The following is a 9,512-nucleotide window of genomic DNA, read 5'->3' on the forward strand; positions in this document are numbered from 1 at the left end:
ATTAAATATTTGTTGTAAACAATAAAACACACAAAAATAATAGTAGTCAGGGAAACGGTGTCTTTTTTTTTTTTTTTTTTTGGAATTATGAAAGTAGATAAATTAAAAATCTAATGCTATACTAATCCATACATGTTTAGACACTTCTAAAACTGCAGAAGAAAAGGAGCAAAGTTCAAGAATATAAATGTGCCCTTATATAGGACTTTCTCTGTAATTGTAAATGCACTTTCCTGGAAAAATGAAAGAGAGTTAGGATCAACAACTTATCAAATAGGGGGCTATACGGAGAAAAATGGACCTTTTGCTGTAAATGAAATTTATTGTTGCTGGCCATGGAAATTATTTGTAATGTTGGTTGCACATAGTTGTGTGTATTTAGGAGAACGGCTACCATAGTTATTAGATTCATAGTTATTAAATAAGGTTCGATCTGATCGGTGGAACTAAAAATTCGATCATTAATCAATAATTTAAAATGGATATCTAATTGAAAATAAAATTCAAAAAAATTAAAAAAAAAAAAAGTCATCTAAAGCTATAAATATGTAATAATAATATTAAAAATAATATATTATTTATTCAAACTTAAATAACTATCATAATTTAAAAGACTTTAAGATTAAGAAATAAATTTGTATATATATTATTAAATTTTATTTTTTTAATTAATATTAAACTAATTGAGTTAGTTCGAATTTTGTAATTTTATAACCAATATTCAAACCAATTAAAATTGGATTTAACTTGATTGTATTCTATTATCCATCGAGTCCAGAACCAATATAATTAAATTGGATCGATTTTAAATAAGTAATCGGATTATCTATATCCATAAACACTTTTATAGATTACAACGCAACTTTGTAGTTATTTTTTGAAAAGAAAAAAATTTGATCATTGGTGGAACTTAAATAAAAGTGAATTTGACTAACAAATATGCTGAAAAAAAGTTTCCAAAATAAAAACTAATACATTCACCAAGTAAAACTTTGTAACTTCAATTTTTTCCCTTTAAAAATCTTACCAATTAGTGGGCAATTTTCTCAAATAAATAAAATGGTCCTCGTATTTACCTGATTACACATTTTCAGAAATCTAGACGCAATTGCATTTTTTTGCCAATCTATAGAAACCGCTACTGCCAGCAGCGGATTAGAGTATAATGTAAACCGTTACTGGTAGCCGCGATTTACGAGCAAGGGCGTTTTAACAGAAATCGCTATAGGCAGTAGCGGTTTTTGTGCAGTAGTGTTTGACCATAAACCGCTACAGGCAGTAGCGGTTTACGTGGAGGCAGTAGCGGTTTACGTGGAGAGGGCGTCGAGACTGGTTGCCTATAAATACCCCTGAAATACATTGTTGAGTTGAGAAGAGTCTCATTCCTCACAAATGGATGGGAAGGAGTGTTTTGTTGCTTTGGTGCATTGTTTTGGAAAAATAAAAAAAAAAAGTAATAGGCACGGGGTTAAATTCACAGATAGGGAACCCCTTAGTGTTTTTATTCGGTCGTCGAGTACGTTGGCAGAAATAAAACAAAGCATATTATAGAAGCTTGGTGTGTGCGGGACCAAGTGGATTAAGAAATTGTTCTACAAGATTCCCATTACCGTTGTGGCTGCCGGGGTGAAGTATAAGACGTTTGTCATAGGGTCCGATGAAGACTTGCAGGTCTTGTTTCACTGTCGGCGGAGTTTTTCGGAGGTCAGAATACCGGAGTTATTTGCAAAGTTGGAGGATGGCATCGACAGCTCTGGGGCATCTGTGCCAAATCCTCAGTCGACGATGATGGGTGGTGCCTCCACGTCAATGCCAGTGGTAGCACCTTCCGGTCCGATCTAGGATCCTGTATGTGTTGTGATTGGTACTGCTGTTGTGCCTGTTGGTGTCCCAGATTTTGACTATGAGGTTGGACCAGATCGTGTTGAAAATGCCATGCGAGATGATGATTCAGCGGATGAACCGGTCGATATTGTTGGGGACAGTGAGGAGGATATTCTGAGCATGACACATACACCTAGAGATGGCAGTACTACCCGTACCCGCGGGTACCTGCCCCGCCCTGCCCCTACCCGGTCGGGGCGGGTTTAAACCTGACCCAGAGCGGGGCGGGTCTGAATCGTGGCGGGTTAATGAGCGGGGCAGGGCGGGGTCGTGGTTATATATATATATAATTTTAGAAATTAGGGTTAGTTGGTTTTCACTTCTCACTGTCACTCCCATAGTCCCATTTAGTTCTCAACCCTCTTTGTCACTTCTTCAGCTCTTCTCCAAGGACCATAGCCTCGGTTCAGCTACACCAGACCACCAGTCAGTCTCCGGCTCGCCATCACAGTTCATTCCGTCGCAGTAAGCCGGTCGGCGTTGTCACAGCCGCCATCGCTCACCAACCCAAGGAATTAGGGCTCAGATCCTCACCAGATCCCCACGTCGGCGTCGCTCCCGCTTCTCGTCGTCACTGTCCTCGCCTCTCCGATCTATGGTTTCTTGTCTTTGTTGTCCCTCCTTCATCCCTCATCGTCTCTCTGGTGACTGGTAAGCACTAAGCACTCCTCGCTCACTACTTACTGCTTCTGTGGTTCTTCAATTTTTCTTTTTAAGTTAATTTCTATTATTTAAGTTTTATGTTAAAATAGTTAAGCAAAAACTAAAATTAATTTTGATGCTCAAAATATCCTTTAAAATTTAGTGCATGGAATCTTTTGAGTGGGCAGATTCTTGCTTTAATTTGGAAATTATGTGATAGAGTTGTTTCTCTTAGGGTTCATGGAAACTCCTTCTATGAGCATGTTTCAGAACCTGCATGGCTGCATTGCCTAACTCTTCTTCTTGTAAGAGTCTTAGTTTCTTGATTTGGGTGATAACAGATTCTTTGGGGAGTTTCCTGAGTTTGTTACTAACTTTAGTGGGTTGAAACAGCTTGATTCAGGGAACAATATGTTTATTGGTTCAATTTCTGAGACTTAGTTGGAAAAAAGTTTGAAAAATTGAAGTTGTTTTGGCTTCTTTGTTGATTGATTATATGCAGAAGTTGTTTTGGCTTCTTTATCATTCTTATGCATTCTGAATTTTGATTGGTTTATGAAAGGAAATATGCTCATGGTGTTCTAATTATAGAGAGAATCACAAATTGTTCTGTTTCCTTTGTTAAGAATAAAGACCAAAGCAATAATTTTCTGTTCTATTCTATATATCTTCTTATGTCCTAATTAACTTCCTTAATCCTAACCTGTATATAACTATATCGTTATATAGTTCATCATTTTGGTAAACAACTTTAACTTTTATCTACATTTCTGAATAATTATCGAGGGCATATAATATAAATAAATAATTGTTGTGCATTTCAGTATGAACTATGAAGAACCTTAGCAAATAATTCTCTCTTTGTTTTCATATATTTAGCTGAAAAAGGAATTAAGATCCCTAGCTAGCTACTTGGGTGTCGTTTTACTAAGTGATAACTGATAACTAATAAGATACTAATGAAAAGACATCACAAATGGTGATGTGTATGTTCATAATATGAAAATTTTGTTGATTCAAAATTTAAATTGTGGGGTAAATGGAAGGTATGTGTTCGTTACCTGGGTTCTTGGGTTATCGGTAGGTGATGACTAGGAGAGAGAGAGGGAGGTCCCGAGCAGGCATGGAGCGCGTGCGGGCAACGTCGGAGGACGGACGGAGCAGGGGTGGCCACCTGCAAGGACACTCCAACGATCAAGTCAGAGTCCGTACTGGGGGTGGCAGAATTAGGTGAGGGTGTGACGTACCTTGGGGGAGAGCTGTTGATAAACCCATATTTTATGACATATTTTGTGCTCAAATTGAGTGATTTATTCAATCCTTCACCCACATATTCATATTAATTGCATGGTTTTACTTTCCCTTTCTTATTATATGATGTATGTGAAAAACATGTTTCCTAGGCTTAAAAATAATTATTTTAATTACCCTTTATTTCCATTCGATGTCTGATTAGTGTGTTGAGTAGTTTCAGATCTTCTAAGGCAGGAATGACTTAAAGGATGGAAAGGAAACATACAAAAATGGAAGAAAAGCACAAAACGGAGTTTTTGAAGAAACTGGCATCCACGCGATCGCATGGGCGACGCGGCCGTATGCCAGCGCAAATCAACAGCGACGCGACCGCGTGACCCATGCGGACGCGTGACAGAGGCCACGCCCCAGAAATTATAGAAAACGCTCCCAGCGATTTCTGAAGCCCTTTTTGGCCCAAATCCAAGTCCGGAAGGCATAGACCAGAGGTTATGAAGTGGGAGAATGCATCCATTCAGGAGGAGAGTCTCCAATTAGTTAGTTTTCCATGATTTAGATTTAGTTTTGAGAGAGGTTCTCTCCTCTCTCTTTAGGATTAGGATTTAGAATTAGGATTTTGTTCGCTTTCAGGATTATCTCTTTACCAGGTTCAATATTCCTTTTTATTATTTTCTCAATTTTATTTATGAATTCTTCCATGTTACAGATTACTCTTTGAATTAATGTTATTTGAGGTATTTCAGTTTACAATTGCTTTCTTTTATTTACGTTACTTTTATCCCCAATCTGAAGGTATTTTTATTCCGGTAGATTTACTTTTTCCCTTTTTGGTCTTCGTTAAGAATTCAGTAACTCAGGAGTTATCAAACTCAAACATGATTAATAATTGTTATCTTTGCTAATTGAATTGAACTTCAATAATCCCAATCTTTCCTTAGGGATTAACTAGGATTTGAAGATCAAACTAATTAGTCACTTGACTTTTCTTTACTTTAAGTAAAGACTAACTGAGTGGAATTAAGATTCAATCTTCATCATTGATAAGGATAACTAGGATAGGACTTCTAATTTCTCATACCTTGCCAAAAAGTTTATTTTACAGTCATTTATTTACTTTACAGTCTTTCACTTATTTCAATTTCAATTTAAATTACTTGTTCTTCATCTTAAAAACCCCAATTTACAATCTTCATAACCAATAATAAGAACATACTTCCCTGCAGTTCCTTGAGAAGACGACCTGAGGTTTAAATACTTCGGTTATCAATTTTTTTAGGGGTTTGTTATTTGTGACAACCAAAACTTTTGTAAGAAAGGTTGATTGCTTGGTTTCGTAACTATACTTGCAACGAGAATTTACTATAACTTCTAAACCATCAATCTTCAGTTCTTCAAAATGGCGCCGTTGTCGGGGAACTGCAACTGTGTGCCTTATTATTGGTTATTGTAAATATTTTCTTTTACTCGTCTATTTGTTTTTATTTTTCCCTTTTATTTTTATTAGTCACTATGAATTCTTACCCTCTCACTTTGAGTTTGGTTCTAATATTGTTGAAAGGAATGAAAGTTATAACAGGAACATGCATCAAGGTCAGAGCAATCAAAGATGGATGGAGCCAAGAGGATCTGATCAACCCTTTATGCAGCAACACCTTCCAAGATATCATGGACAAAGACCATTCTACAATGCATACCAAGGCAATGGACATGGTGGACAACCTCGTAGTTACCAACAAGCCCACCCTATGCTTATAGGCCATCCTCTCAACACAACTTTGAACCACCATACTCACAAGCTCCTTTTCACCATTCACTACCATATGATCCTCATTTACCCCGATTCCAATCCAATTACTCCCAAACACCACCACTTCCCAATGTACCACGTCCAAATCCATCACCCCGAGAATCAGAAGTTCGCCTCAAGGGAACAGTAGATCAACTTCAAACAACCCTTCATCAACTGCAGCAAGCAATAAGTCAATTATCTTCTAGACGTTCGAACATTCAAGGGTTTTCCATAGCCCCATGTGGATAATCTAATGAAGGGCGTAGCATGAAGGAGATATTAGAAACTCCAGTGGACAAGACAGAGCATGACTTCATATTAGAACAAGTAGAGGAAGCTGTCATTATACAAGAAGAAGAGTTGGTTGAAGACTTAGGAGACACTGAACTTCCATGGGAACCCAGAGTTGTGGAGAATTCTGTCAAGGCCGTTACAATTGATGCTAAAGAGGATAGTGTACAACCCCCAAAGCAAGTCTCTTATGAAGAACTAGATGGAATGATCCAAGAAGCAAATTTTCTTGATGATGATAGTCACAAGTCAAGTTCTCCTAGAAATGAACTTGCATCCGCAAGTGAATTCTCTGAGATCGAAGAATCTTCCCCAAGTGAATACGAAGATGACGCGGAGGTAGATTTCTCTCAACCTCCCGTTTATGACTTAAGTGACGAGGAGGACATAGAAGGATTTGATCAGGACATGGATGCATTTGAAGAAGTCTGCATGGAAGTGGAGAAATTCACAGAAGAGCACAAGGGAGTAGAGCTCACAGAACCACAGAAAACACCTATCCCAAGGCCATTACCACCCAATACAAGCTTCAAGTGGGTACAATCCTTAACCTTTAGCTTTATTTTTCCACTTGAATATGGTTTGCTTGAAACAGATGGTCAGCTTAGAGCTCTCTGCGGCTTTAAGAGTAAAAGGGAAATGGCTCGTGCTCAGAGCTGGTGCACAAAGTTCCATAAGGTTCCACGCTTCAACTTGAAGTGTGCGGATTGGCATCATGATCTATCAAATGGATCTCGGAAAACGTTTGGTTATCTTGGTGAGAATCTAATTTCTAAACCGCTCGGATGGAAAAATATAGATCAAGACGAAGGCGGATTTAAAAGCCAAGTTTGGGATCCTGGAATCTATTCTGACATTCGTCACCCCGGGAACCTGAGAATCTATTTGAAGCTGCTCAGAAGCTTTACATGCCTAGTTTGGGACCCCGAAGGCTATTGGCATTCCAAGCATTGGTGGAGATTCCTGGATGAGTTCAAGCACAAGCCACCATAACAGGAAGCTCATCCAATGTCCAACTTAAGGACTTTAACTAAAAGTGCTAGGTGGAAGACAACACACCATGGTATGATCGTTCCTTTTTCAATTTTAATTTTATTTCGTTTTGTTTATTTTTTAGTTTTATTTTATTTTATTTCATTGAACCTGGAATTATTCATGCGATCACGTCAAGTTGCGAAAACACTCTCCACGCATCCGCGTCATTCACGCGGCCGCGTGATCTAGAGATCGGCGTAAACATCCAATGACCAGAAAGTTAGGCTGGAATCGTGTGGCCATTGTGCGTTTTGCACAAAACGCCCACGCGGTCGCGTCCCTGACGCGATCGCGTCACTTGCATAACGTCAATCCCACGCGACAGCGTGAGCGACGCGATCGCGTCGCATGGATTACACAACAACCCAAAAGGAGACAGAGAGTTGCGCTGAAACGACGCTGGAATCGTGCGTTTAGCACAATTTCCAGCGACGCGATCGCATGCCCCAGGCGATCGCGTCATTCGCTCCCTAATCCATTCCATGCGATCGCGTGTCCCACGCGATCGCGTCAACCACCATTTCAGCCCAACCACGCGAACGCGTGCCCCACGCAATCACGTGGATTCAAATTTCATAACCCCCCAGTCACGCGAACCCTACCATTTGCGCCCCCCCAAACCCTTCTCCTTCCTCTCTTCTTCTCCAACCACCTAACCACCACCCAGCCACCATCACCGACCGCCGCCACCCCGCCGACCACCCAGACCCCGTCGCCACGCCACCCCCTTCCTCCTTCCCTTTCTTTCTTCTTTTTCCTTCTCCTTCCTCCCTCCATCGCCACTGCCCCCCTCCGCGATCACCATCCCACCGCGCCGCCGTCACCGCCGCGTCCCCATCCACCACCCACCCTTTCTCCCCCTACCCCCATTACCCTTCCCGAAGCCCCTGCCCCTGAACAACAGCCACCGCCTCCGCCACCATCCCCCAGCCACCTCTCTACCCCACTCTCCTTAATTCGCCTACCAGGTTCCGACGAACGCCACCCTTCTATCCATTCGTAGTTAATTCATATTTTTCTGTTTATGTTCATATTTAGGCTTGTTAGATATGCATGTTGTAGTGGATTTTAGGTTGTTAGGTAGCCTAGGATGTGGTTAGTGGAATTAGGCCTGTTTAATTGCGTTGTTCGTGTTTCTTGTTTTATCAATTCGCAATTCTGCTATTGTTGTGATGTTCGTATTGTTCATATGCTGAAATTTACTGTTTCATGCTGCTCTTTACACTGCTTTTTCATGTTCATATTCCCTATATGTAATTACAGCTGTATTTTTAATTCATATGAACTATTCTGATTGCTGTTTATTTTCCGGGACAATCCAATTTTAGCCGGAATGCTGCCCAAATTTTTATAAACTGTTTTTGACTTTCATTCATGTTTTGGTTTTGGCTATTTAACTCTGCTTTACTCTGCTTTTACCAAAACAATTAATGAATGCCAGGGCAAGCTTTCCTATTCTCTTTGATTTTCTGGTTCATAATCTACATTTTTTATGATTAGATTCCAATTTTTGCTATTTCTAATCTATCTGAATCATCATCAACCTAATTTCCTTGTTTGGATATAAGTTACCTATATCTTCTCATTGTGAATGCCTGTTACTTGGAATATGATCATTATGCCACTTTCCTTAAACCACTTTTTACTAACTCCCTTATTTTAACTTCCTAAACTCTTTTTCAATTCTAACCAACCTAACCTTTCACAACATCTCTTCTATTTTTTTTTTCACTTTCTTTTAACCTTCTAACCAAGGCATAATGTTAATTTTCCTAATTAACATGACTTCCATTACATTTTGGATTGTGAATTCTTCTTTTCGGACTTTTAACTCCTATACAATCCTTAATGCACATTTACTTAACTCATTTTCATTATCCTATTGCTCCTTTTCCACTTTGTGTTTCTTTTGATTATTTGCCTATTTGTTTTCCCTATTTTTATTATATCCTGATTTTCTATTTTTTAGGATGTCTGCCAGCCAAAGAAAAGGAAAAGCAAAGGCTACTACTGGCAAACGTAAAAGAGGAGAATCCTCTATGTCCATCATGGATATCATGCACGATGACTCCTAGCGGGAGAAAAACTTTACCCCGCAGGAGAAGGCCGACCAGCTACTCCCTGCTACTGATCCAGCAAAGTTTGCAAACCGATACTGTGAGCTAAAGTATCCGGTGTTTGCAACCTCCAGGAACCTGTACCTAGAGAGGACTTTGAAAATCCCAGAAGAACTCCAGTAATACACCTCTGAGCAAATCAAACAAAGAGGCTGGTTCTTCCTGGAAAGAAACCTGACTGAGATCAATGCATCTTGGGTAAGGGAATTCTACTGCAATTACTTCAAAACTTCCCTAGATGCAGTGAACCTAAGAGGGAAGCAGATTCTGGTCACTGAAGAGGCCATAGAGGATGTTCTGAAGCTTCTGCTTAAATCTGATCAGCTGGATGGTTATCAAAAAGCTGAGGAGGATATGCGCTTCATGAATTTTGATTGGGATGCAGTCAAGGCCAGGATAGCCCTTGACCCGACCGTTCCATGGATCATGGATCAGAACACCACCATGCCAAAGGGAATCAAGCGGATTTACTTAAATGATGAGGCTCGGCTATGGCACCA

The sequence above is a fragment of the Arachis hypogaea genome, chromosome 13 (assembly GCF_003086295.3).
Source record: "Arachis hypogaea cultivar Tifrunner chromosome 13, arahy.Tifrunner.gnm2.J5K5, whole genome shotgun sequence".
Taxonomy (NCBI): Eukaryota; Viridiplantae; Streptophyta; class Magnoliopsida; order Fabales; family Fabaceae; genus Arachis; species Arachis hypogaea.